General features: G+C 43.5%; 1 non-coding gene across 1 annotated transcript; it reads left to right on the top strand.

Moving 5' to 3' along the window:
* The first annotated feature begins 24546 nt into the window (after positions 1 to 24546).
* LOC118887537 lies at positions 24547 to 24666 on the top strand. The gene has a single exon (XR_005018022.1). It is a non-coding gene; the product is annotated as a U5 spliceosomal RNA (small nuclear RNA).
* Positions 24667 to 26096: the final 1430 nt, after the last annotated feature.

Raw genomic sequence — 26096 nt, 5'->3', positions numbered from 1 at the left:
CACCGCGATGAAGAGTGGCCCCCGCTTGCCTCAACTAGAGAAAGCCCTCGCACAGAAACGAAGACCCAACACAACCATAAATAAATAAATAAATTAATTAAAAAAAAAAAAAAAGTTTCTCTCCTCTTTCACTGATGAGACAGGAAATATGGTCAGACAGAGCACACCTTGGGAACATGAGAATGTTCCATATTTTATTGTGGTCTTTATTGGAAATTAGATATCAGAGAAGGTCAACTGCCTTTTTTCCTTTTTTTTCTGGAGTCCAGAATTTGTCTAAACTACTTTACCCAAGTTATTATCAATAATTAACCAATGACTATCTGGTGAGTACCTACTTTACTCATTAGCTTCGAGATGACGTATTATTATTTCATCTCATATACTAGCTCTGACCTATTAGAGTGGTTCCTAGAATGTTCCTGGGTTGAGAAGGAGTCTAAGGTTTTAACCTTTCTCAAAAGGAAAAAAGCCAACACTGATTAGTGACAACTCCACGAGTATAGGAAGGAGGAAAAGGAACATATGCATGGTATTCGCCAACATTATACCAACCTTACACCCTCACATTTTTCTCAGTAATGTGCCAGCTCCTAACTCCCATCCCAGTTTGCTGCTCCTAAAACTTGGAGACTTCGTTGATGCCTGATTTCTTTCACTTCTTCACCTCCACTCAAATGCATGTTATCAACAAGGCCTTTCTGAAACCTCTCTCTCCCTCTCCATTCGTCCAGCCATAACCTTGGTCCAGTTGGCTTTGTTGGCTTTCAAAGCTGTTGTCACTTAGAGGGGAGTGGTAGAGTCCAGGAGATGCCAATTAGGTGCCCAGAAATTGTCCAAATTGTCAGGTCCTTGGGGATCTGAGATCTAGTCTTCCCTCAGCCTTGTAAGTCTAAAAACTCAATTGTGTCAGGGCCCCAAATTGGACCCAGAGGGAAGTGACTTATATGAATCAGTCATAGGAGACTGATAGATAAAATAATTACAGGAAAAAAAATGTACTGGCCTTAGAGAAAATTGTAAAGTTCTCTGATCTGCACATTTGTCCCTGGTGAGAAATTTCCATGCAAGTCAGGCCATGATCAGAAGGGGGTTCGGTGAACATGAAACCAAGGTAGGGAACTACTATGGGGTCTAAAGGGAATGAAGCCATGATGGCCCATCTCCACATAGGGATGTCTCATCACCATTTCCCCTGGACAGTCTGCATAAGCACTGCCGTGCTCCACTCTTTGCCAGTCTTCACGCTGTGACGAGCCTTTGTCAACATGCCCTTTAACAACATGGATATCACTTTAGCTACTGTCAAGTTGCTCCATTCAGTTTGTCCTGAACAGCCTGCATTTTTTTTAATTAATTAATTTATTTATTTATGGCTGTGTTGGGTCTTCGTTTCTGTGCAAGGGCTTTCTCTAGTTGTGGCAAGCGGGGGCCACTCTTCATCGCGGTGCGCGGGCCTCTCACTATCGCGGCCTCTGTTGTTGCGGAGCACAGGCTCCCGACGCGCAGGCTCAGTAGTTGTGGCTCACGGGCCCAGTTGCTCCGCGGCACGTGGGATACTCCCAGACCAGGGCTCGAATCCATTTCCCCTGCGTTGGCAGGCAGATTCTCGACCACTGCGCCACCAGGGAAGCCCCAGCCTGCATTTTTAATACTGAGTGTTGATTTTGTTAGGGGAATCCCTCCAGGTTTGGGGGGTTCGCCGCTCTCATGCCTACCTAGCCCACTTCCTAGCTGTTTAGCTAGCTTTACCATCTCTAGATTTCTAACTCATTCATTTGCCTAAAAAGACCTTTCATTATTTAACACATTTGATGGGCCCAAGTTGACAAAATCCTTCCACAGACAGTGTCACCCAAAGTCCTCACCTGTGGGCTTGGGCAGCAGGTAAAGCGTGTATTCCCACACGAGGGAGGAAGCGAGGCCTGGAGAGGACTCAAGCAAGCTCCTGCAGGGAACCCACCCCAGCTCCAGGCCTTGGACCATGGCTCCTGACTTGGGGACCCATGTTTTCTCTGCCACTCACCCTCCCCTGCTCTTTTTCTACTAAAGAAGCTCGTAAAAGTTCCCAATCCCTGCTCTTGAGGTAGCATGAAGCTCCTAATGATGGGTTTTCAGGCCCTCACCCCATGTCTGACTTCCTGCTCCCAATCCCACAGGCTTTTCATTCTACCCAGTCATGTGAACCCTTTTCCCATTTCCACTTGCCCCCGCGCTCCAGCCCCTGCTTTGGCAGCCGCTGAGCAGAGAGAAAACAAGTTCAGAGTGTGCTTCTGAGTCCCCTGTGTGTGCCCTTCCCCAAGCTACCCGGGGTATCAGTTTGGCAGGTCACCTTCTGCTGGCAGTGGGCTCAGGACCTGGAGGTGGCGAGGACAGGGGAGGGACAACAGGCTGAGAACGGGATATTTTCAATGCATGTTTGATTCTCATCAGCATTCAGGGCTCCTCATTAAGCCACAGATGCGGTGCGGAGGACCTGTTCTTCATTTTGAGTTGGCAAGGCCCGAAGCCCCATTAGCAGTAATATGCACCAGTGGGACTCCAGGGAGAGGAAGAAAGCTGAAAGGACTAGAGTTTCTGGCCCATTTTTAAAGAAAAGAAGAGAATGAGAGACCCATAAAACTCAGAAACATTCTTTTCCCCGGGCTCATTCACATGGAAATGCAAGTCTGCTGATCAAGGACAGGGAAGTGATGGCTCTGGAGCAGGGGTCAGGGTGACCTCCAGCTACTCCATTCCAGCCCCATGTGCCAGCAGGTCTCACCTCCTGAGCCACCAGTGCCAAATGGAAAGACTTTAATGTCACATCTTTGGACACTTGGCAGGAAGAACCACAAGTGTTCCAATTACTAAACTAGTAAGCACTCAAGACCCCAAACAGCCCTTCATGGTGCACGTACTCCCAAGCTTTGGGTGCTGGGAAAACTCATCAAGCACAAGTCCCTTTGGTTGCTATACTCATGATAGGAGCAGAAAAAGGATAGCAGTAATGACACTGGCAGTGGCTGTCAGAAGTTCCTCTGAGGGCTTTGTATGCTGGGTATGAGGTTCAGGCCTGGTGGGTGTCAGGGTTAATGCAGGGAAAGGAAGCTGTTCCTTGAAACTTAAAGAAACAGGTACTAAAACAAGATCTGTGTTTTGCAACCAGATCTCTTAATGACCAATGTAGAGAGCAGCACCGCCTTTGTTGTAATCACTCTGCTTCTCACTTAATCTCTACGAATGCCACCCTGAGCTCAGCATTACAGATGATGCATGGGGAGATGCCAGCCCTGGTTCCAGTGGCACAACCTTCACCTTCACTCAGTGAATTCTCAGCCCATCCTCAGAGCCACTCAGGGAGGTACGCAGGGTGGTGTTTATCTGTCCATTTTGCAAATGAGGAAGTTGAGTCTCTGCGTGTAAATGATCTGCCTATGATCCGCAGAATTTAGACTCAAACCCAGACCTTCTGACCAACTCCAGTACTTTTTCCAGGAATCCACTCTCTAGAAAGATCTCAATCTAACCCATGAGGTGGGGATCGGGAAGGGGCATCAGATTCGGGACTGTGAATCACTCTCAGTTTGAAGACAAGTTTCATGACGTGGGCTTCCCGAAGATCCACCAATGGTTAGACTTTCAATGAGAGGCCTGAGCTAAGGCTCTCATCTCAAGGAGCAGCCTAATATTAATATCATCAAGAAAGATATATTGTGCCCTTCAGTTTACAAAGTTGACTTCCTGTACTTGGCTTCATGTTCTGCTTTCCAGCTGGCATCTGGGTTTCACATTCCTCTTGTTGATCATTTGCTCTTACTTCTACGACTGCTGACCTTTTTCTTTCCTGTCCTTGAGTTTATTGCCCTTTTTACTGCCTTCTTCACAATGCTGTTTGAGGATACCTGTTGTCAGAGACCAGAAAATTTGTGTCCATTAGAGGAAAGAAAATAGAGAAAGCCCTTCAGTGAAACCTCAAACATGTGGGCATCCTACCAGCACCGGAACATCTCAAGCATCACAGATTATGTATCTGGAGTGCACTTATCCATCAGACCAGAATGGTGTTGTAGAGTGATAGCAGCCTTCTAGAGTTCTGCTTAGGGAACAGAGGGGTTTAGAAGACAGAGATTGACTCATTTTACTAGTGAGAGGTGATTTCCCCAAAGTTACATGGCTAGTCGGTGGCAAAACAGAAGCTCATTTCTACTTGTTATTCTCCCTTCCCCCTTATAATTTGTAAGATTGAAGGATTGGGAGGAATATCCAGCACCTTTTTAGATGAGAAAATAAGTCATACAAGCCTACGTTCCTTTCCCACATAGTTTTTCTGAAGGCTCTAATGGTGAGCTAAGGGGATCTTGCCAAGAGGTACTTGAGGGAAAGACCTTAAAGAAAAAGATCAATCTATCCTCTCTTAGACTCTTAGTCTTTCCATCCATTCCTTTAAGGTATGAGTAAGGAGTACGAAATATGATTATATAATCCTCAACCCAAAGGGACTACCTCATCTGGAGTGAAGAATTGAAAACAGGATTTTCCATCGGGGATGCCTCAGGTGAAAGCATTTTTGCAATCTTCGGCTTGAATCCTGGATTATGAAACACAGTGGCTACATAAAATGCCCCCATATAACACTTCTCTATAAAGAAAGACTTACTGTGGAGCCCTCAGATTTGTCCATATCTGAGCAGCTTAAAGGACTTGCCTGCCTTTGTCCTCCCTGACAGTGACCTTATTATCTGATTTCAAACCCAAGACTCCAAATCTGGCAAAGTCTTGCTTTATATTGTGAGTTAACTTATACAGAAAGTCTTATAAAGGTGTAAAAGTCAAAGTGCATTTAATCAATGCACTTAGCTAAACATAGATACAAAAAAACCCCAAAAATACATGAAATCAAGACTGTCCCCATTAATATTTTTCATAGGGAGAATCATGAGTTGCTAGTTTAGTTTTTTTAAGTTTATTAACATTTTTAGATATATTTGGTTACTTTCTTTTTAAAGTAACTTTTTTCATATTATAAAACTTAATAAATATTCTTTGTAGAATATTTACAAGATACAAATAGGCAAAAACTGTAAAAGTTTAAAACTTTATGATCTTACCCATTCAAGATAACCAGTGTTTGGTAACTTATTTTATTTTCCTTCCAGACCTACACACATACTATGTAAGCACATGCACACGTGCACACCCGTGCATGCGTGCACAGACACACACACACCCCACTGGATTACATTGTACAAACAGCCTATATTTTTTTCCATTTAATATTCCAATAGATACTCACCTAGGACATTATTTCAATGACTGATTTGTATCTCTTTGTATGGTATCAGTTAATTAATCCATCCCATATTGTTTGGTTATTTTAAAGCTACAGTAAACATCTTTGGAACTAATTAATCACTCGAGAGGTTTCTCAAATTCTGAAGCAGTGTTTTCCTAAAATGTTTACTTCTATCACATTCATTTTCAGTAGCAGGGAAGTTATAAAAACTGTTAAAGGCTTGCAAACCATCATCCTCAAAATAACTTAAGACGGTGACTTAAAAGAGTCAGATTGCTAGAAATTCAACTTTAGTAATAAAGGGCAACGTGATCCACAAAGTAGTATCTCTTCAGGTATTTTTTTTACACAATTCTTTTTTTTAAATTTTAATCGAAATGTAGTTGATTTACAGTGTTGCATTAGTTTCAGGTGTACAGTACAGTGATTCAGTTATACATATATGTATATATTCTTTTTTTACATTCTCTTCCCTTATATGTTATTACAGGATATCGAGTACAGCTTCCTCTGCTATACAGTAGGTCCTTGTTGGTTATCTATTTTATACATAGTAGTGGGTATATGTTAATCCCAAGCTCCTAGGGGTGAGGGAGGAACCAATGTGGTGTTGCAAGAAGGAAATTGCTCTTCTAGGACTGGTGTGAGAAGACCACCAGCTCGCACCACACACAATCTGCACCCTGAACTCCCCAAGGGGCCCTTCTTGCATTTAGTTTTCCCTTCTATGTTGACCTTCACTAGAGAATAAAACCTATAGAGAGGTGACGAATTACACGTGACTTGTCCTGGGTTCCGTGACCCACGTCCTCCATCCTATCATCGTTCGTCATGGCTGGCCCCCGTGCATTATTAATAAACAGAGGGAGGAGGGCTGATGAGGACATGGTAGAGCAGATTTGAGTGCTGTTCCTGGAAGACTGGTGTGGGCTGTCCCACATACAAGTCAGCAGAAGCATATTCCCTTTGTTGCCTGAGACTAGACTAACACCGTTGGTTTCTGCACCACTCATCAGTGTCAAAATTATGAGCATAATAACTTCCTTAAGTGACACACGTCGTAGCCCATGTAACAAAAGCTTCCTTTAGCATGTTTGGCAATGGTAATTTACTACTCGTAATGTAAATTATGGATGGTCACAAGGTTTTTTGTTGTTTGTTTGTTTGTTATTATTTATTTATTTATTTGGCCGCTTTGGGTCTTCATTGCTGCTCACGGGCTTTCTCTAGTTGCGGCGAGCGGGGCCTACCCTTTGTTGCAGGTGCGCAGGCTTCTCATTGCGGTGGCTTTTCTTATTGCAGAGCACGGGCTCTAGCTGCGTGGGCTTCAGTAGTTGTGGTGCGCAGGCTCAGTAGTTGTGGCACACGTGCTTAGTTGCTCTGCGACATGTGGGATCTTCCTGCACCAGGGCTCGAACCCATGTCCCCTGCATTGGCAGGCAGATTCTTAACCACTGCGCCACCAGGGAAGTCTAGTCACAAGGTTTTTAAAAAATATCCCCAAATTTCTTATACTAAGCATGTGACAAAAAAAAAAAAAACCCAAAACCCAGCTCATCAAATTCTCAATTTCTCATCCTAATTTAAATGTATAAATTTATGAAAAAATGGCCACTCCCACATTAGCTGGTTTGGCTACTTTGGAGCAATTTTGGTTTTCTACCACAGCCTCTTTCCTCCATAACATGCCTTGCTAAATGCCTCTGTTTTAGATGCCTGATTTTGGCTGCTGGTGAGAAGAGCCAAGGGATGCAATCAGCCCCTCTGTCTCTTCTATCTGCAGGCCTGGACAGGGGTCCTCCTCCGCTCAGTGGCCTTCTTGGATATGGCGTCTGCATTCATTCCCAGCACAGGGCCTGCCCCAAGGAGGGGACCTCCTTGCAGAGCACTCCTTCCCCACAGTCCCTGATGCCTGTATTCTGAGATAAAGTCAGCCTGTGCTCCATCCCCTCTGCCAAGCTTCTGCTTATCACTAGGCAAGGCAAATACCATTGGAATGTTTCAATGTGCTACTAACCAAATTCCAATGCAATCCCAATCACTTGGTTAAGTGTTTTGAGCACTCACCGGTCCTGGCATTAAGTCCTTGAAGGAGCTCAACAACATCAATGAGGATAAATATCAGCTTGCCCTTTCACATTGAACACGTCAAGCTGACTTACAAGGATGGAAGCACCCCAAGGGCTGCAATTTCTGTTCTGTTCTCTAATGCATCCCCCTAGTATACCTGGAATGCTACCAGAACAGTACCCTAGAGTGCCAGGGACATAGTTGGTACTTAATAAATGATTTTTAAAAATCGAGTTAAGAGTTTCCTTACAGTGAACAACCCATTCTTGAACTTCATATAAGTGCAGTCATTTAGTATGAGCTCTTTTATAAGTGTCAGAGTTTTAAACTCAACATGTTTTAGAGATTTATCCATGTTTGCATATATTAGTAATTTGTTCTTGTTTATGGCTGCGTAGTATTCCATGCATAAATATTCCACAATGTGTTTATCCATTCTTTAGTTGATGGATATTTGGTTATTTCCAGTTTGGGGCTGCTATGACTAAAGCTTCCAAAAACATTCTTTTATGTCTTCTTGCGGATGTATGTTTTTTTTTTTTTTTTTTTTAGGGGGTGGAAGGCTACTTTTATTAATTTATTTATTTTGGCTGTGTTGGGTCTTCGTTTACGTGCGAGGGCTTCCTGTAGTTGCGGCAAGCGGGGGCCACTCTTCATCGTGGTGCGCGGGCCTCTCACTGTGGCGGCCTCTCTTGTTGCGGAGCACAGGTTCCAGACGCGCAGGCTCAGTAGTTGTGGCTCACGGGCCTAGTTGCTCTGCGGCATGTGGGATCTTCCCAGACCAGGGCTCGAACCCGTGTCCCCTGCATTGGCAGGCAGATTCTCAACCACTGCACCACCAGGGAAGCCCCGGATGTATGTTTTTATTTCTCTTGGGTAAATACTCAGGAATGAAAATGCTGGATTATAAGGTAAGGATAACTTGATAAGATTCTGCCAAGCTAGCAATAAATATTGATTGAGTCCTTTAAAATGTATCCAGATAAGTTGTTCTTTCAATTTGAAATATCCTTTCCCTTTCTCAATCAATTATTGTAAAATTCATTTTTCAAGGTTTTGTCACATAAGGACTTACTTCTCTGATTGTCACAATATGTATTCAGCAAGTTTAGTGTTTAACAGATATTTATTGCACATCTACTAGTTTCCTGGTATTTTATTGTCTTCTGAGGCTACAGAGGTGGATATCAATCCTTGCCTTCAGGAAGCTTGCAGTCTAGTGGAGAAGACTGATAGACAGCTGTGATGGGGGATAGTGAGGCGTGCACAGGGTGCTAAGGGGCTACAAAGAGGAAACACATAACTCGGTCTGAGAGGTCGTTCTAGGACTGGAAGCCTCAACCGAATGTAATAGTTTGTGGAAGAAGAAGAAGACATTCTAGGCAAAGACAACTGCAGGTATGAAGAGAGATGAAGGAGAGCATGCTTCATTTGGGAACGGGTGGATCCCCATGGCTGGAGCACTGGGCATGAGTGTGGGTCAGGGGAGGCACCAAGGAGACAAAGGGGGCTGGGGAACAGCCAAGACCTGGATCACACAAGGCCTTGAATGTCATATTAAGGCATCTGGACTTTACCTGCAAATCAATGGGGAACCAACCACTGAATGGTCTTAAGCAGGGGTGACATTATAGGATTAACTGCCTCTCCTACTCTTCCACAGCAACTGACTTGACTTTTATTACACCACTTGTTCCAATTTGCCTCTTGCTGCTGTGGTTTGTACGTGTGTCTCCTCTCCATCTGGCCCTCAAGGTAAGCCTTGTGAATGTCTTCGGGATCTCCATGACCCCAAAGCGCCTATCAGCTGGTGTGTATATGGTAGGCGCAAGTGCTCTGTGGGGTTGAGCCATGAATTCCTAGAGGCAACCCTCACCCTTGGGGCTGCTAGACTGAGGTTTAAGGAGGATGTTCATTTTCCTTGGGGCATAGATCCCATTGAAATGGATTTGAGAGAAAAGTTCTAAACTCTAAGATGGAAGAAAGGGGGCAGGAATCACACATAACTAAGAGCCCTCAGTTTTTCCTGTCATGATTTTATCTGCCTCCCACCCTGAATTCCACTGAGGTATTTTGGGGCTGTTCTATAGCAAAAAACCTGGTTGCTTTTCTGAAGTTTTCTGGAATTTCCATCTAGTGGACAGATGGCATTGCTTTCTTATGTAGAGCAAAAGAATCTCATGTACTCAAACACTGAAAGCTTGAGAAAACACACAGAGCCTGGGTAGTAATTATAATGGGGAAAGAACATGATATGTCAACAGAGAACTAGTCTCTGTACAAAGCAAGAATCCAGTTGGTTCCTTGGAAGGTAATGTGGCCTCTGCAGGGAGTGTCGGGGTTGAGGGTGTGTGTGCACCGATGTGGTGCTAATAATGGGTCTGGGCCGGGCTAGGGTCTCATCTACCAGCACGACTGAATTGTCTTCTCTCTACATATAGAAAGTTCCTATTATGTGCTTGGCCCTGAGAATCCAGAAGTGAAAAGATACAGTCCCTGACCTCAGGGGCTGTCAGCATGGTGGTAGAGACAGACTCATAAAAGATCTGCACAAAAATCAAGAACAGAAAGTAGAAATCTCTAACCCAGCCTGGAGAGATCAGGGGAGGCTCCTGGAAGAGGTGACATGTGAGCTGAGTCTTATGAGTGGCCTGGGAGCTGGCCAGGAGGAGTGGTAAGGAGGTGAAGTAAAGGGCAAGACTGCGGACATTCCGGATTGAGGAGACAGTGTGAGCAAGGGCATGGATGTCCCAGGAGTGAAGTGGATACAGAGACATCATATAAGCAATGCTGCATGGCTGGATAGGGTAGGAAGTAGCCAAAAATGAGGCTAGAGATGCAAGCTGGGGATTAGAAATATCTGAATATAGGGAAATACCTGAGCAAAACAACATTACACAAGTTCATGCAAATTACTTGCATAACAAGGTGCACCCTATCAGGAAACCTGCTTACAAGGTTGACAGCATGGGAGTATTTGGTAACAGAACCCTACTGCCAAGATCAACACTTCTCACAAGGAAGAAGTAGTCATTTATTCATTTAATCTAAATACATATAGAGAGCAGGTGCTCAGCGCTAGGCACTAGAAGTCCATGATGAATACTATATTCCTGACAAAATGACTAGTACTTTTCATTCTGCCCAAGGTGAGGACTCCGTAGATAGTTGTTCAATAAATCAATGATCAATTTGAGTCCCTGCCCAAGGAGTTCACAGTCTATCGGGCAGATCAGAGAGGTAAGCAGATGATTATGATAGCAAATGATTACAATTAAGATAGGACAGGGAACTCCATCTAAAAATGTCTGCAAGAAAAGTAAAATAAGTAAATGGAGAGACCTCCAGGTGAGGGACAATAGGGACTGGTGGGGACTACAGCCAGTAAAGAGTGTGTTCTCATTCTCAGGGGGATAGTTGGTACTCAACTCCAGGTAAATTAGGATCAAAAGAAGCTGGAAATTTGTGCTTTTATCAAGTGAACGTTACTGTGTAAATTGGTCGCTCCCACATGCTCACGGTTCCAGCATGATCAACCTGGTACCTACATGGAGGTGGCCTGGAGAGAGAGACATTGGTTAGCAAGACACAAGGGCTGAATACCTGCCTTTCTGGGTGAACATGACATTGGACACAGCAAGCTGCATGATCAGAGGGGGACACGATAGTCCTCGCAGCCAAGAGGGCAAACAGTGTCAGGCACTGCCAGGGACCCCAACCTCCCGGCAGCCCATCAGGCTCATGTGCACATGTTTTAGGTCAATCTCTGGCCTTCTTAGGTCAGGACTGGGCTCCAGGGCAGCTCCTGCCCCAGAGGGGACTTGTGTGGCAGTTGCTGATTCTCTGGCCACAGGGATCCGTTTGGGGCTCTTTGTTCTGTAGAAGGAAACAGAAGATTGCAGCGTGCCAGAATCCTGCTCCTCCTTCTGCACCGCTGCCTCTCCCACCACATGAAAAACTACTGAACAAACAGAGAAATCAAAGATGATTATATGCTGCTGGAAACCCGCGTGCTTCCGCCTGGCTGCGTACCCCTGCCAAACTGTTATGTAAGCCACGGCCCCACTCAGGGCTGGAACCAACAGAGATGCCATTGACAGCCTGTCCATGACCTGCTCATCACCCACGGCTTTCCCCAGATCCTGTCTCACCTGGAGTGAACCTTCCCCCCGGGGAGGGGAGGGCCACAGCACAAACTGACAAGCTGCTTTTACATTTGTTTTGGGATTTCCCTCTCTCCCTTCCCAGCCAGTTCAGAGGTATGGGTGGGTCAGGACTAGGAGTTTACTTTGGCCGGATTCCCAGCTACTGAGACGTTTTATACTGGAAAACTCCATCTGACAATCCTGGGGAAATGAGTGTTTTTCACTCTCTGAAGTGAATAAGTCATTTTGGATGTTTAGATACCAGAGTTGAACAAGTAACTTCTGGAGCCCGAGGTGGCCTCTCGGCCAGACCACACTGCTCTGATGACCAATACTTATTTCTATTTAGGGATTCTGGGCATGTTCTCCAGCCCTAAACCACCTAAATGGACTTAGAAGAGCTTTTCCTTTGATGTGTCAATGACTTGAGTAAATGAGCTGAATTCTCAGGCTTTTGTTTTTTTTCTTCTGCACCACAGGGTTAGGAATACTCAATAGCTCCGATAGCAAGTGCACTAAAGGTTTTCAGTGTTAATTATGACTTTTTGGCATGGTTATAATTATATCTGAAGTGAGCTCCCATCTATTTACTGTTGACAATGTTCAGGAGTTTATATATTCATAAATATTCAACACTGGGATTCCATTCCTTTCCCTTTTGCAGACTTAGCTGACCATACTCCACATGAGAGATTTAAATCTCAAGTAGAAGGGTCTGAACTTTGGAGTCAGATAAAACCTGTGTTGGAGACACAGCTTGTTCATTCAGAGTCTATGTGACCTTGTGCTGTAACTTCAGCCTTGCTAAGTCCCTCGTCTACTGGTTCCCCTTAATTTTCCTACATCACTTTAGAAAACATAAGGCTTCCAAGGTCCAATTCTGGCTTTGGAGAATGGCTGACCGTGTCCACCTCCTGGCCCTCATCTCTTTTCCTATTAACCCTGGAGGGAGCTCCTCACAAGCCAAGGGGCCAGGGTGGTCGTTCAACTCTTTCTAACTCTTGGTGACCTAGAAGCCAGATCTTATAGTTGATACAGGTGTCTCCTCCCAGGAAGATGGCCAGCAAATTCTTATTCCTTGCACAGGCATTTTGAAAAAGCTCACACCAAAGAAGGAATTGCCTTTTTTAGATCCCAATCTGTAGAAGGGCTAGTCAATAGGCCCCTGAATCCTAATAAGAGAAGAGATTTATGGGGGTACCACATAAGCATTATGGCAGAGAGAGAGAGCAAACTAAATATACTGAGAAATATTTTTACTAAGTGAAACTATTTTGCACACTGTGAAAACAATCAACTGCCCTTCCATTGTCTGAATGTAAATAGGGGAACCAACCTCAGAGCCTAACCCTCTTCTTATAGGGAAGCTTTGCTTCCCACTCTGCTTCAAGATGACCTTTGGCTGGAAACAAAATGTGGGTCTGAATTCAGTAAAGCTTGGGTTCTTTTATATGACTCAACTCTCCCAGTCCAGAGGAAATAAAAATCCCTGCTTCCGAAATCCAGTGGCCTCTGTGAGTGAGCTCATCCAGCCCTTAATGGTTTTCTGGATAATAATTAAACTCATGTTGACCAACCTCCTTACATTGTTATCTAAAAAAAAGAAAGAGAAGTGGTGTGGTTGGGATGGGGCCCTGGGAAGCAAGCCTTTTTGAGCATCTTTCTCCCTCTGTCCAACTGCTGGCTTCCAGACTGGCTATACAACCTCCAACAGGAAGCCTCCCTCCTCAGACCCTTCAGATCTCCACCTGGAGAAAGGGGATGAGAGTAATAAGGAGTTGAATAATCTTGACTAAGGGGATTGGTTTCTTCATAAAACATGCTCTCCTTAACCTGGCTGGGGCAAGGTAGATGATAGGGAAGAGCAACCCAGTGAATGCATCAAGGCTGTATCAACCATGCCCCCCAAATGGACACAACTAGAATGGGGTGTTTAGCACCAGAGAACAATTTCATGTGTCTGAGAACTGGCCAGCCTGCCAGTTTGAATTTACGAGATCAGCTCTTTGGAAGCCTCCTCTTCAACCCCAGGCAGTTTGACTAATTCAACAGCTCTTAACAGATGGATAAAGGGACCTGGGTCAGTAACATGCAGTTCAAAGATATAGGTAACGAGGTAAAAAAGTGTGTGACACATACTTTTTGTCAATCATGCTTTGTCTACAAAATAAAGAGCAACAGGAATCACTGATATATATACATACATATATATATATATCTCCATACACATATAGATTTAGAGATACGTAAACACTCCAGTGTACACTTTTGGAACTTCTGCACTAAACTTTAATCATTAATAATTACTGCTCATTCTAATCTGGGCCATGATCTTAGCAAATCAATTGTTTCTGGATGTTTCTAAGAATAAAAGCTCTTCTGGAATATGTATGTGGCTTTGGAGAATGAGGTTTTTTAAAACAAACTTTATTTTTTACAATAGTTTTAGACTTGAAGAAAAATTGCAAAGATAGTACAGAGTTCCCATGCACCCCTCACCTAGTTTCCCCTATGAATAACATCTTACATGAGCATGGTACATTTATTACAATTAAGGAACAGATATTGATACATTATTGTTTTTTTTTTTTTTTTAAATATTTATTTGTTTGCACCAGGTCTTATTTATTTATTTATTTTTATATTTATTTTTTTTGGCTGTGTTGGGTCTTCCTTTCTGTGCGAGGGCTTTCTCCAGTTGCGGCAAGCGAGGGCCACTCATCATCGTGGTGCGCGGGCCTCTTCACTATCGCGGCCTCTCTCGTTGCGGAGCACAGGCTCCAGACGCGCAGGCTCAGTAGCTGTGGCTCACGGGCCCAGCCGCTCTGCGGCATGCGGGATCTTCCCAGACCAGGGCTCGAACCCGTGTTCCCCGCATTAGCAGGCAGACTCTCAACCACTGCGTCACCAGGGAAGCCCCACATTATTGTTTTTTAAAATCAATTTATTTATTTATTTTTGGCCACGTTGGGTCTTTGTTGCTGCATGTAGGCTTTCTCTAGTTGCAGCAAGTGGGGGCTACTCTCCATTGCGGTGCGTGAGCTTTCTCCTTGCGGTGACTTCTCTTGTTGCAGAGCATGGGCTCTAGGCACGTGGGCTTCAGTAGTTGTGGCACACAGGCTCAGTAGATGTGGCTCATGGGCTCTAGAGCGCAGGCTCAGTAGTTGTGGGGTACGGGCTTAGTTGCTCTGCGGCATGTGGGATCTTCCTGGACCAGGGCTCAAACCCGTATCCCCTGCATTGGCAGGCGGATTCTTAACCACTGTGCCACCAGGGAAGTCCCAATACGTTATTATTATCTAAGGTCCATACTTCAAAGAATGAGAGTTTTACAGAAAATTGGCATTAAAATTCTTCAGAGGTATCTTAACTCAAGTTTTCACATCACAGAGAGAAGTTCTTTTCTGACCTCCTATCTCCCCCATCACCTCTTAGAACATTCACTGATTGTTTGCTGCTTTGCTGCTATATGGTCAGGCCACTCAAGATGGCTGTTTTCTTGCTCTCTGTAAGAGAGCACATCCCCTGCCCGACCAGTGCCTGCTTCACCTATACCCTATACACATGACTGACTTTCCTATGTATTTGTCCCAGACCCCAGCTAGTGATTGTTCTTATCAAAGGGGTGGTGAGGGGTGTGCCCCTCTACTGGTTTCCCTGGTAACTAATGAGGGTACCTAACGTCAATTCCCCTGTAACTGGTAATCTCCCCTCCCCGTCCCCCTTCCAGGAGCGAAGACTGTCACCGTGTTCTGCCCGTCGTGGCTCTAGGACCTTGCTTCAGACATGTAAGCTCCCTCATCCATTAAACCGTTGATGTCTCTGCTGCTGACTCTGGGCTCTTTCTTCGGTCTTGAAGCTGGGCTTGTAGGCCTGCAGGATGCAGCCCAACAGCTGCCTTCTATCTGCAAAGGAAAAGATGTTTTCTGGTCTAAGAACTTGACTATCCACCAGGAAGCAACTCTCATACATCTTGTTTTAAGTTGTTCTCCTCAAAAGTATTTTAAAATAGTGGTGGAGTGAAGTGGTGAGGAGTAGAGATTTGGGAATCAAACAGATTGAATCCCGGTTCTGCCATTTATAAGCTATTACTTTATCAAGCCTCATTTTTCTCATCTGTAAAGTGGAAATAATAATAGTATCACAGATATAGAGAACAAACTAGTGCTTACCAGTGGGGAGAGGGGAGGGGGAGGGGAAAGGTAGGGGGAGAGGATGAAGAGGTACAAACTACTATGTATAAAATAAATAAGCAACAAGGGTATATTATACAGCACAGGGAACAATATTTTATAATAACTATAAATGGAGTGTAATCTTTAAAAATTGTGAATCACTATGTTGTACACCTGAAACTTATATAATCTTGTAACTCAACTACACCTCAAAAAAAAGAATGAGATATAAAATATGTATAAATTAAAAAAGAAATAATAGTAGTATCTTTCTCACTGATTTGCTGTGAGGATTGAATAACAATATTTCAAAACACTTAGCACAGTGCCAGGCATATAATAATAGCTCAATAATGGTAGCTATCATTAAGCTTAAAATGTGAGGCCCTTTTGGAAGGCAACTGTGGTCAATAGACTAGTCAATGAGTAATCTAGATCAATTTGGTCAAAAATAGCTTTTTCAACAAAGATCAGTTTCAAAGGTCAGTAGAGAGAAGATAAATAGTTATGGAAGCATAAACTAAATTGCCTGAAGATTTCTTTTCAAATTGGAAAGAAAAAGGTCATTAAAGGGACAGCTGATGTGAAAACATATGAAGCATTACCCAGTGTCTTTCTCTGCTTTACCATTCCATTTGAAGAATTAAATTATCAGTAAATGCTTAGAGCAGTAAATATCCCTATTGAAGGTATTCCTTGGGGAGAAATGATGTCTCAGGGCTAATTGGGAATATTATGGAGATCTGGGCCCTGTCTACATCTCCGGCTCCTATTTACCATGTCTCTTCTCACCACATTCTAATTCTCCTGCCATGTGGAACTACTGCAGTGTATCAAACATGCATGCCCTCTTGCCTTCCATGGCCTTGCACGCGTGGCTCCTTCTGCCTGGGTACACCCCATACTTTCACCTGGCTGACATATTCTTCAAGACTCAGCTCAGGTAACACCTCCTCTGGAAAATCTTCCCCAGCCACTGCTCTTCTGGTTAGGGCATACTCCCAGAGGCTCCCAGCCTTCATTCTTGTAACATTTAACCCACTTCCTCACCTCTCTCTCCCACTCTGTTGTAAGTACCATAAGTAACTCAGGTCTTGCATGGTACCTGGGACATGATAGGGGCTCCAAACATGTTGGCGACTGCCTATTCTCTGATCATCTGCAAGCCCCCAGGCTTTTGATTCTTCTCTCAAATTCTAAAGTGGAAGCAGTTAGGGGAGGCCCATGGATTTGGTGAAAGCTGCATTTTTACACCTGAAGCATAAATGAGAAAACTTGAAAGGTTACTCTTTAAAGAATATCATTAAAGTCAGTGCAGGATTCAACCACAGCAGATAATCTGTGCAGTGGTTTCCAGGCCCCAGTGCATGACATGATACTGGTCAGTGTGAAGTTTTCCCAAGTTAATGAGGATTCTTCTCAAAAAATTGCCACCTGCTTCGTGAGGTTACTCAGTGCTGTGAATGGCCTGAGATGGGGGGTGCCTTACATTTCACTTCCTCCAGTTCTCCCTGGACAGATGTCTGGTCTACCCCTTCCCACCTTCCTATAAATTGTGGCCATTCTGATTGTACAGTTGAGGAAACGAAAGCAAAGTAATTTCCTGAAGGTCTCATAGTTACCAAGTTTTAAAATTAGCATACAGACCCATCTATCTGATTCCAGAGCATTTAACCAACATCTTCTTCAGCTGGCACCTGATCACATCATAGGCTTAGTGCCCAGAAGGACAGAGCCTCCTCATATGGGGCTGAGCTTACAAACCCAGGTCTATTTTACTATACTTGTATCCCAGACTGGACTGCACTAGTGCCTTCATATCATTTTGGAAGTGTTTTACACCTCCTAACTCTCTTCTCCCCTTCTTTATCCTGTGGAGTCCTCTGGTACTGCGTAAGGAGAAAACCTTCCTGTGTAGATAAAGAGGGACCTTCCTATCTTATACGATTATATTATACTTACTTACCCCACAGCGGGATCCACTCTGCACCTGGGGATTACAGTGGAATTCCTAGTGGTAGGGATAGTGCCATGTGTCCAAGCATTCTACAATAGATTCCAAAAATCTCTTTAAACAGTTAACTTGGACAAGAGCTTTGTACCAAGATAAGTAGGTTTTTAGTGGGGTTTGGGAATTTTCTTTAATATGTAAGATTATTTGTTATAATTTTGGTATCTTCTTGGCATGAAATTTAGTCTTATATGAAACACTAGAAGACACACATAACTTTTAGGTTAAATTTTTGGCACTTTGTGGTTTATAAGTCAAAGCAGCAATATACCTACAGTACAAAATTCCTATGCAAAGAGCCCCTGGGCCCAGCTGCTAAATATTTTCTGGATGTGACTCCGGACACAGGCCTGGAGCAATGGTCATCCTGTCCTCGAACTGAAGAGTGCCTGAGAACAGGTGAGTTGGCTGGCTCTGTGGAAGAAGATGCAGCCCATTTTGCACTTAGAGAAGATGTTGTTATTTCTGTTTCAGAGTAATCATCTTCACTGACAACATTCCTTCCCTGCAAAGTGAGCTGACACAGAGGTAAAATATGAGTGATTCAGAAATGAAAACCCATCGAGCGATGATGAAACAGGCAGAAGCAGAAGGCAGACCCATACATACCCTCTGGCTTCTGCCTTTTAGGCCCACAGCAAGTCAGCCTTGCTGTTCCCTCGCTGGGAGATTATTCTGTGGTTTTGGCACAAGACAACGACCTGGGAGAGAAAGCAAAGTCTATGGATATGGTTGCCTTTTCTCCTCTAAGCCAACTAGTGCCTTGTTTTTCTGTGAGCCTGCCACTGTGGGAAAATTGCAAGAGTGTAAAGTTTCCCTCTTTGTCCCCAGCGCACTTCATTTACCAGCGAGCCAAGCTGGGAACAGAGCCGCCTCTCACAGGCCTCATGAATGACTCCATTTTCTCAGGGCAGCTCTGCCCGCCCATTGTCTGACTGTCATGCCCTCTTGTATAGGTGTTCCCTGCAGGCCGGCTGTTATGTAACGCCTGTGCAGGGCACATCTCGTGAGAGCGAGAGGATCAGAGAGAGAGAGGAAAAACCCAGAGGGTAACCAAGATCAAAATGTCTTCCTGGAGAAGGAAAAAAAAAAAAAAAAAAAGACTAGCCATCTGTCAGCTCTTTTCCTGGGCTTGTTTGCCTGAGTGATAAACTTTGATTGCTGGCCCATGGCTGACTCAAGTGAGTGCTTCTGTCTATATTATACACAAGACGGAACATGCTGTACCCTCAGGCCCACGCCAGCACAGCTGCCACCTAGGTCCTCCTGTAAGACTCTGACAAGAAACCCTACCCCCTCTCTCTCATGGCCTAGGAGGAAAGCACTTACCCCCTCCTCACTCACCACTTTCTATGCCTCCTTCTCTTGCTACTCCATTGGCCAAGTGAGCCTCTCCGTCCTGCTTAGAGAACCATCCACTCCCTAAGACTTTCCTCTGGCAATTTCTAGGTGGCCTTGACTCTCCATCAGAGTTCAGTGTCGAGAGGTAGCTGTCATTTAATGTCCACAAATGGGGACCACTGTCCCCCACATTTACCTCACCTGAATGCCATGTCCTGGGCTTAAATGTTATCCGTCATCTCTTTTGGTCACATTACCAATATGGTGGTGACATGTAGCAAGGTGGAGGTGGTGTATGTCCTTCTTTCTCTATCTTCCCCCAGCATTTCCCTCAGGCTTTTGCTGCAGAACACCAGCTCTGGGGCCATGAGAAGAGACTTTTATGGCAAATAAAATAGGATTGCATGGCCAGATATTTTGCATACTCTGTAACCTTTTTTGCATAGAGTATACCCTGCATACTCTACCTTCCTCTTGGAAAGTTGAAATGCATGCATCATGAAACCTGAAATGTTTGCAGTAAAGAAACCTACATCACTTTGGTATAACATGTCGAAACTTACTTGACTGTTAGGCTACAGGCTCCATGAGGACAAGAACTTTACCTGTATTTTTCATGGTTGAATTTGTAGTTCACAACCCCGTTGTAGGTCTTCAAAAAATGTCTTAAATTAAATTGAAGTGAATTTACTTGACCCTTTTTTCCAAGTCCTATCCATTAACATCTTACAGAATTAATGTGCCCTGGAACATACTGTAGTAAATGCTGGTCTGTGCCATTCACTAATACTATTAACTGCAATGAAAAGAGAAGAACAAGAGCACAGGTAGACCCAAGATGAAGACTTTCTGGTCCTCACCTAGAATAGGCTGCAGGATGTTGCTCTGTCCACAGCACTTTAAGTGCATCCAGCTCACTCACGAGCCATTCCACAGGGAGGATGGTATATGCCTCTTTCTCTGTGGCTCTTCTGGACCTTCTGACTTGTCCCACCACCTACTTTCTTTCACTCACCCTGGTTCTTTGAAACCTCGGCTTTAGAAACTGCTTCACAGTAGGTTTTTCTGACTCTCCTCCTTGTTATAAAAATTCATTAAAACAAAATAAAAGCTTTTCTCCATCTTCCTGGCTGGGGCTTTGGAGTCTGAAAAATCTAGATTTGAAACCATCTTCTGCCATTTACTTGATGTGAGGTTTTTAGAAATTTCTTGTACCTATCAGAACCTTTTCTCTATAAGTAAGGATAGTAGCACCTGTTATACAGAGTTGTCCTGAGAAGTAAATGAGCATGTAAGGCTTCAGCACAGTCCCGGCATTTAGCCAGTGTGGGGCACATGAATGCTTTTATTCAATTGCTCTCCCCTCTTACCTGCTGCCTCAGTTTGGGCACATGCACACCTCCAGGTGAGCCTCTACTTTCCCTCTACTGGGTTAGACCCAGCTGGCAGGAACTCTGGTCCAGATATACTCTGCCTGTGAGGATGTCTCTCCTCTCTTCCCATCTGTCCACTCGTTGTTGCCTTCAATAGCCCCGTAGATTCACCCCTTCATCCCTTCTTATGTCTTCATTAGCAGACATAGTAATTCATTAGTAGAGTGTTTCATAGGTTACAAAATTCTTTCCTATACATCTCACTTAGTCCTTACAACAACTCTCTGCAGGCTGAGTTATCTTTTTACAGATGAGAAAATAAAAAGGGACTCAATGACTGGTTTGAGGTTGCATAGCAATCAAACCTCAGAGGCTGAATCTGAACACAGGTCTGGCTTCAGATGCAGTGCTCTCCCTCACCACCTCACCACAGTTGCCACATGGGTGACTGTGAAGCACAGTGGGGTGGGTGGGGCCTATCCTCCTGCCCCCACAGGAACCTGTCATTACCATTCCATTTCTACCTCTACTTCCACCCTAGGATGTGGTCTTGCACAGCAAAGAAAGGACTGGAGAGAGAGGACATGGAGGGACAGGAAGATAGGAGGGGGAAAGAGAAAGGTAGACCAACTGATCCTCCAACCGCATGTCTCAGATTCTGGGACTCAAGGGTTCCCAGTCTGCCCTTTCCAGGACAGTGGCACATGGGATGCCTATGTCCACATCCAGTAACAGTGAACAAAGATATTCAATGAAACATGCAGAAGAAAATTCTGATTAGCCTACTTGAGATTCCAGTATAAGGAATGTTATATTGTCAATGAGTAAAATACCTCAACCCTTCTAGGAGAACTTGTTTAGTCCTTGTTCTGTTGAGTACATATATTACACCTCCCACCCCCCACCCCTACACAGAGGCATCTGTATGGTACTAAGGTAAAGAAATGAACAAATGGTGGTCTTCCTTTTTAGATTGGTCTTTATACCACATCCTAAAACTAAATATATGAAACCTAGTGACAAATCCTTGATCATCTTAGGATCTAGGATGCCTTTGTCATTGTAAGTCGCAGAGCCTATAGATGTGAGTTCCTGTGAAGGAACAAAGCATGTCAGGAGCAAGAGGCATTCAAAAGTCATGGTAATCCTCAGCCAGCACCATGGACAGTCACCCACCTTTCTCCTGATCCCTGAGGTCAGATGCCCTAAAAATATAAGTGGCAAATGAAAAGAAAGAGGCAAGTCTTCTTCCTCTGTAGGAAGAATCATGCACTAGGAAAAGTAAGGCTCTTGTGTTCTTCTCTAGGGCAGTGAACACTGTTGGGGAATTGGGATTGTAATACATGACACAGAGAAAGAAATGGTAGTCTCTCGTCCTCTGATGTGGAGGTACCGGGAATAGCCTGTCTGTCATATGCTTCTCTTCCTTCTGGTCCACTTTAATTCCTCTTTCTTTCTCCCAGCCTCCAAAGCGCCCTGAAAAAGTATCTCCAGTGTTATTTTCACACAGAAGCCTCAACACAAAGAGTTTAAAGCCCTCTGACTTATCATCCCATTCTGCCATCTAAGAACACATCTAGAATCTCAAATTTCCACCTTTACAGAAAAGGCATCAAATGAGAGTCTCTGTCTGAACTCTGATGATGAGGAGTGTTCTGCCCATATATTCCTGCATGACAAACAACTCTAAAACCTCGTGACTTAGAACAACAACATTTATTTTGCTCATAAGTCTGCAATTTGGGAAAGATATGGAGGGAAACATTTGATCCACCCTCACAGCATGGGAGCTGGAATCCTCTGAAGGCTCACTTACTCACATCTCTGTTACTTAGGTGGGAAGACACAAAACTGGAGGCTGAAAGAGCTGGGCTTCTTTGGGCATCTCTCTCTGTCTCCATGTGATATCTCCACATGGCCTTTCAGGGTAAGTGGACTTCTCACAGGTCGAATCAAAGTTCCCAAACTGTAGACTGCCTTCTATAACCTAACCTCAGAAGTTATTCAGTGTCACTTCTATTATGTTATACTCATCCAGGGTGTCACAGGACCCACCCAGGTTTGAAGGGAGAGGAGATAGACTTCACTCCTTGATGGGGGACTGACAGGTCCTGGAATAGCATGTAGGATGAGAAATATAGCTGTGGCCATTTTTGGAAAGTTTAATCTGCCACACGGAGTAAGTCAATGGAGGGAACATCAGTCTGAAGGTTACTAGTTTCTGAACTGTCAGACACTGGGCTAATAAACTTTTGTACTGCCTTTCAAGCGTTATAAGTTGTAAGGGAATAAAGCAATAAAACCAAGTACAGGCCAAGTCAGTTGTAAAAAGCATCCATTCCCTTCATATCCTTCTTGCTTTTTCAAACCACTTGTGATAGGCATTGAAGCAGGCACCACCATTACTGTCAGTCAGAAAGCCAAGGCAAGCTGGGATTTTTACATCAAAGGCAAGAAGGTTGACAGTGATCCCAGGATTGATGGCAGGGTGAGGAGAACAAGACTAAATATTGCTCTTACAACTAGAATAACCAGCAAGTGTAGTTCTCATTTCTGCTGAAGGAAGGGTTTTACTCTGAGGAATCAGGGGCTTCCAGGACACAAATATAAGGAATTCGTTAGCACGTGGAATGAATGAAGACATAAAACAGTGTAGGACCCAATGCTACTAGAAGGAAGGTAACGTATTAATAAAGGTAACATATTAACAAATAAAGCTCCATGCTGTGGGGCACAGTAAAAAAAACACAAGTCTCTTTCCATGAAGAAGGAGAATGAAAAAAAACATCAAAATATGTGAGGGCTCTAAAAAGAGAAAATGAGATCTCACTCTCAATACACCCATCCAGTTATGTAAAAAAATCAACTTTTCAGATAATAAAATAAAGATTAATAAGGTAGCAAATATAATATACCTTTAAGGTAGCAATAATATAATATTAATGCTTATTAATAGTGATAAAAATAAGAGAAACATAAAACTCAAGAAACAACATAAACCACCTATTGAAATGACTAAGATACTTGGACAATATGCATTCTAATTCTGATTAATCTTAATTATTATTCAATTAAATTCTTCAAACTGAAGAACGAACACCTAGAGGTTATTAAAGGCCTATTAAGTGCCACCACTAAGCTAGAATACCTTCAAGCTTATTACAGATTAGTGAAAGTGATAAATATAAAACCTTTTCAATATAATGGATTGTGTTTTATGATTGAGGTCTACTTTGGGAGCACACTGAAACATCACTTGGACTAGCCTGGGGAAGCTGATTCTTAAAAAAGGAGCACAAATTAAGCGGGTGAAGAAGTGAGGGAAGGAAGAGAAATTCATGCAGAAGGAATAACACAAATGTTTGGAAGCATAGTATATTTGGTAATTTTAGAACATGAACTTCAAAAAAGGGAACATGAGGCTTGAGAGGTAGGCAGGGGCCAGGTTATGAAGAGTTTTACAAACTGGAAAGGAGCTGACATTGTCTTCAGGTGATAGGAAAGCACTGAGAGCTTTAAAGAATTCAGTGCTGTGTTTGATCACTCTGTGGAGGATGGTCCAGAGAGAATGGAGGTGAGACCAATTAGGAAGCCAGTGCTGCACTCCAAGTGGGCATTGAAAAGAGCCCACATTAAAGCAGTAAGAGTGGAGACGGGGCTTCCCTGGTGGCGCGGTGGTTGAGAATCTGCCTGCCAATGCAGGGGACACGGGTTCGAGCCCTGGTCTGGGAAGATCCCACATGCCGTGGAGCAACTGGGCCCGTGAGCCACAACTACTGAGCCTGCGCGTCTGGAGCCTGTGCTCCGCAACAAGAGAGGCCGCGATAATGAGAGGCCCACGCACCGTGATGAAGAGTGGCCCCCGCTTGCCACAACTGGAGAAAACCCTCGCACAGAAACGAAGACCCAACACAGCCATAAATAAATAAATAAAATAAAAAATTAAAAGTTAAAAAAAAAGAGTGGAGACGTCCAGGAGAAGGACAAATATGAGAAATATTTAGGTTAAAAACTCATCAAAGTTGGTGATTTGGGGTAGGATGAAATAAGGGATGACCAGTAGGATACTAGTATAGGCAAGTGGGAAAAGCAGTGGCACCAATTGGGGCAGTAAACAAAGTGAAGGAGAAGCAATTAAAAAGGGGAGAGGAATCTATACTAGTGCTTCTCCTCATAATCGAATGAATCTTTTATCTTTTACTAAAGATTGACATGGGGAGGAAGGAGCATGACAGTTGCTTCAATTCTTTGAAGGCTTGTGGGAATAAACAAGGCTGATATTCCTGTGATAAAAATAGATCTAACGACGAATTTTCCTGCTAGCCCAGTTTGTGAGACTCGGTGTTCTCGATGTTTGATTCCTTGGTAGGAGTATGGTCCCACGTGTATCCAACAACTGGGAGTTCACATGTCACAAATAAGGAACTCTCCTGTCGTAACTAAGGAGCCCGCGTGTTGCAACGAAGACCCGGTTTAACCGAATAAATAAATATTTAAGAAAAAAGTTTGAACTTACAAGTCTTTTCCACTCATACCATTTAAAGACTTTATCTTGAAAAGGAAACTTGGACAGAGAGGATATTCTGTGATATACTGGATGGGGGTTCCTTAGGTTGAGGAGTCTAGTGGTCCATGTAGAAAGTACCTTCATTAGCAATTGTATATTTCACCCCTTTACCTATTCCTTGTTTTACTCAACAAATACTATCTGAAATTCCTCTGCTAGGGGCTGAGAATACAAAGATGAACAAGATTTAGAGAACATACTTAAGAGATTCATAGTTAAATATTAAGAGATTATTTTGACTTCTGTAGCTGGCAATGTAAAACTCTGGTTCAATTTGAAATGCTCTGGTGTTTTTCTTTTTTTTTCTTTCTTTTTCAGTTAGAGTAAAGGATAGCTTAGTGTAAAACAAAAGAAACAAGTTCTGTAGCCAGCCTTATCTAAGCTATTCAAGATGTATGACCTTAGTGAGTTCGTTAGCCTACCCAAGTTTGAAAATGGCAAACTAGATATTTCAGACCAATTTTCCTATTGATGATAATCAGAAAAGCTTAAAAAAAAAAAAAAAAAAAAGTGAGTGCTAACAAGAGCGTGAAGAATTACCAGGCCAGTATAGAGGCCCAGAGCAGTAAACTGGTAGACAGGACTGCTTTAGCTTGAGAGTATTTGGTAAATCCTGAGGGGTTGGAGAGAAGCTAAGAGGCTAAACTAAGGGAATGGATTGCAGTCCAGGGGTGAAAAGGGTCAATGGTGAATCCCTCTTACTTTGAGTTGAGATGCTGAAGAAGTAAGGAAGAATTAGAATTAGACAAATCCTCCCAGGTGTTTCGGATTAGAACCATCCCAACTGCCTGGCAGAAGCAAATGTAAATCCTCTTTCAAGGAAGAACACATTTCTACAAACAGTTTTGCACATACAATTAGCTGAACATCTTTGTTTTGTGTGCTCTTTGGTAGGTGAGTTGTAGTTCACGATAAAAAGGGCTTTATACACACACGTACATACATATTTCATACGATATATATGTTAAGCACCTAGCCTCATGCCTGGCACATAATAGAGAACATGAGATTGCTTCCCGTCCCCCGTTCCTTCTTATTTTCTAGCAGAGAAAAGAGAAAAAGAGGAAAATGTGAATGTTCATAAACATCTCACTTCCCAAGTACAGGCGCCGTCATTCTCTCGTTCTCTTGCAACAATT

The sequence above is a fragment of the Balaenoptera musculus genome, chromosome 1 (genome assembly GCF_009873245.2).
Source record: "Balaenoptera musculus isolate JJ_BM4_2016_0621 chromosome 1, mBalMus1.pri.v3, whole genome shotgun sequence".
Classification (NCBI taxonomy): domain Eukaryota; kingdom Metazoa; phylum Chordata; class Mammalia; order Artiodactyla; family Balaenopteridae; genus Balaenoptera; species Balaenoptera musculus.
This window is presented reverse-complemented; position numbering and strand designations above follow the sequence as displayed.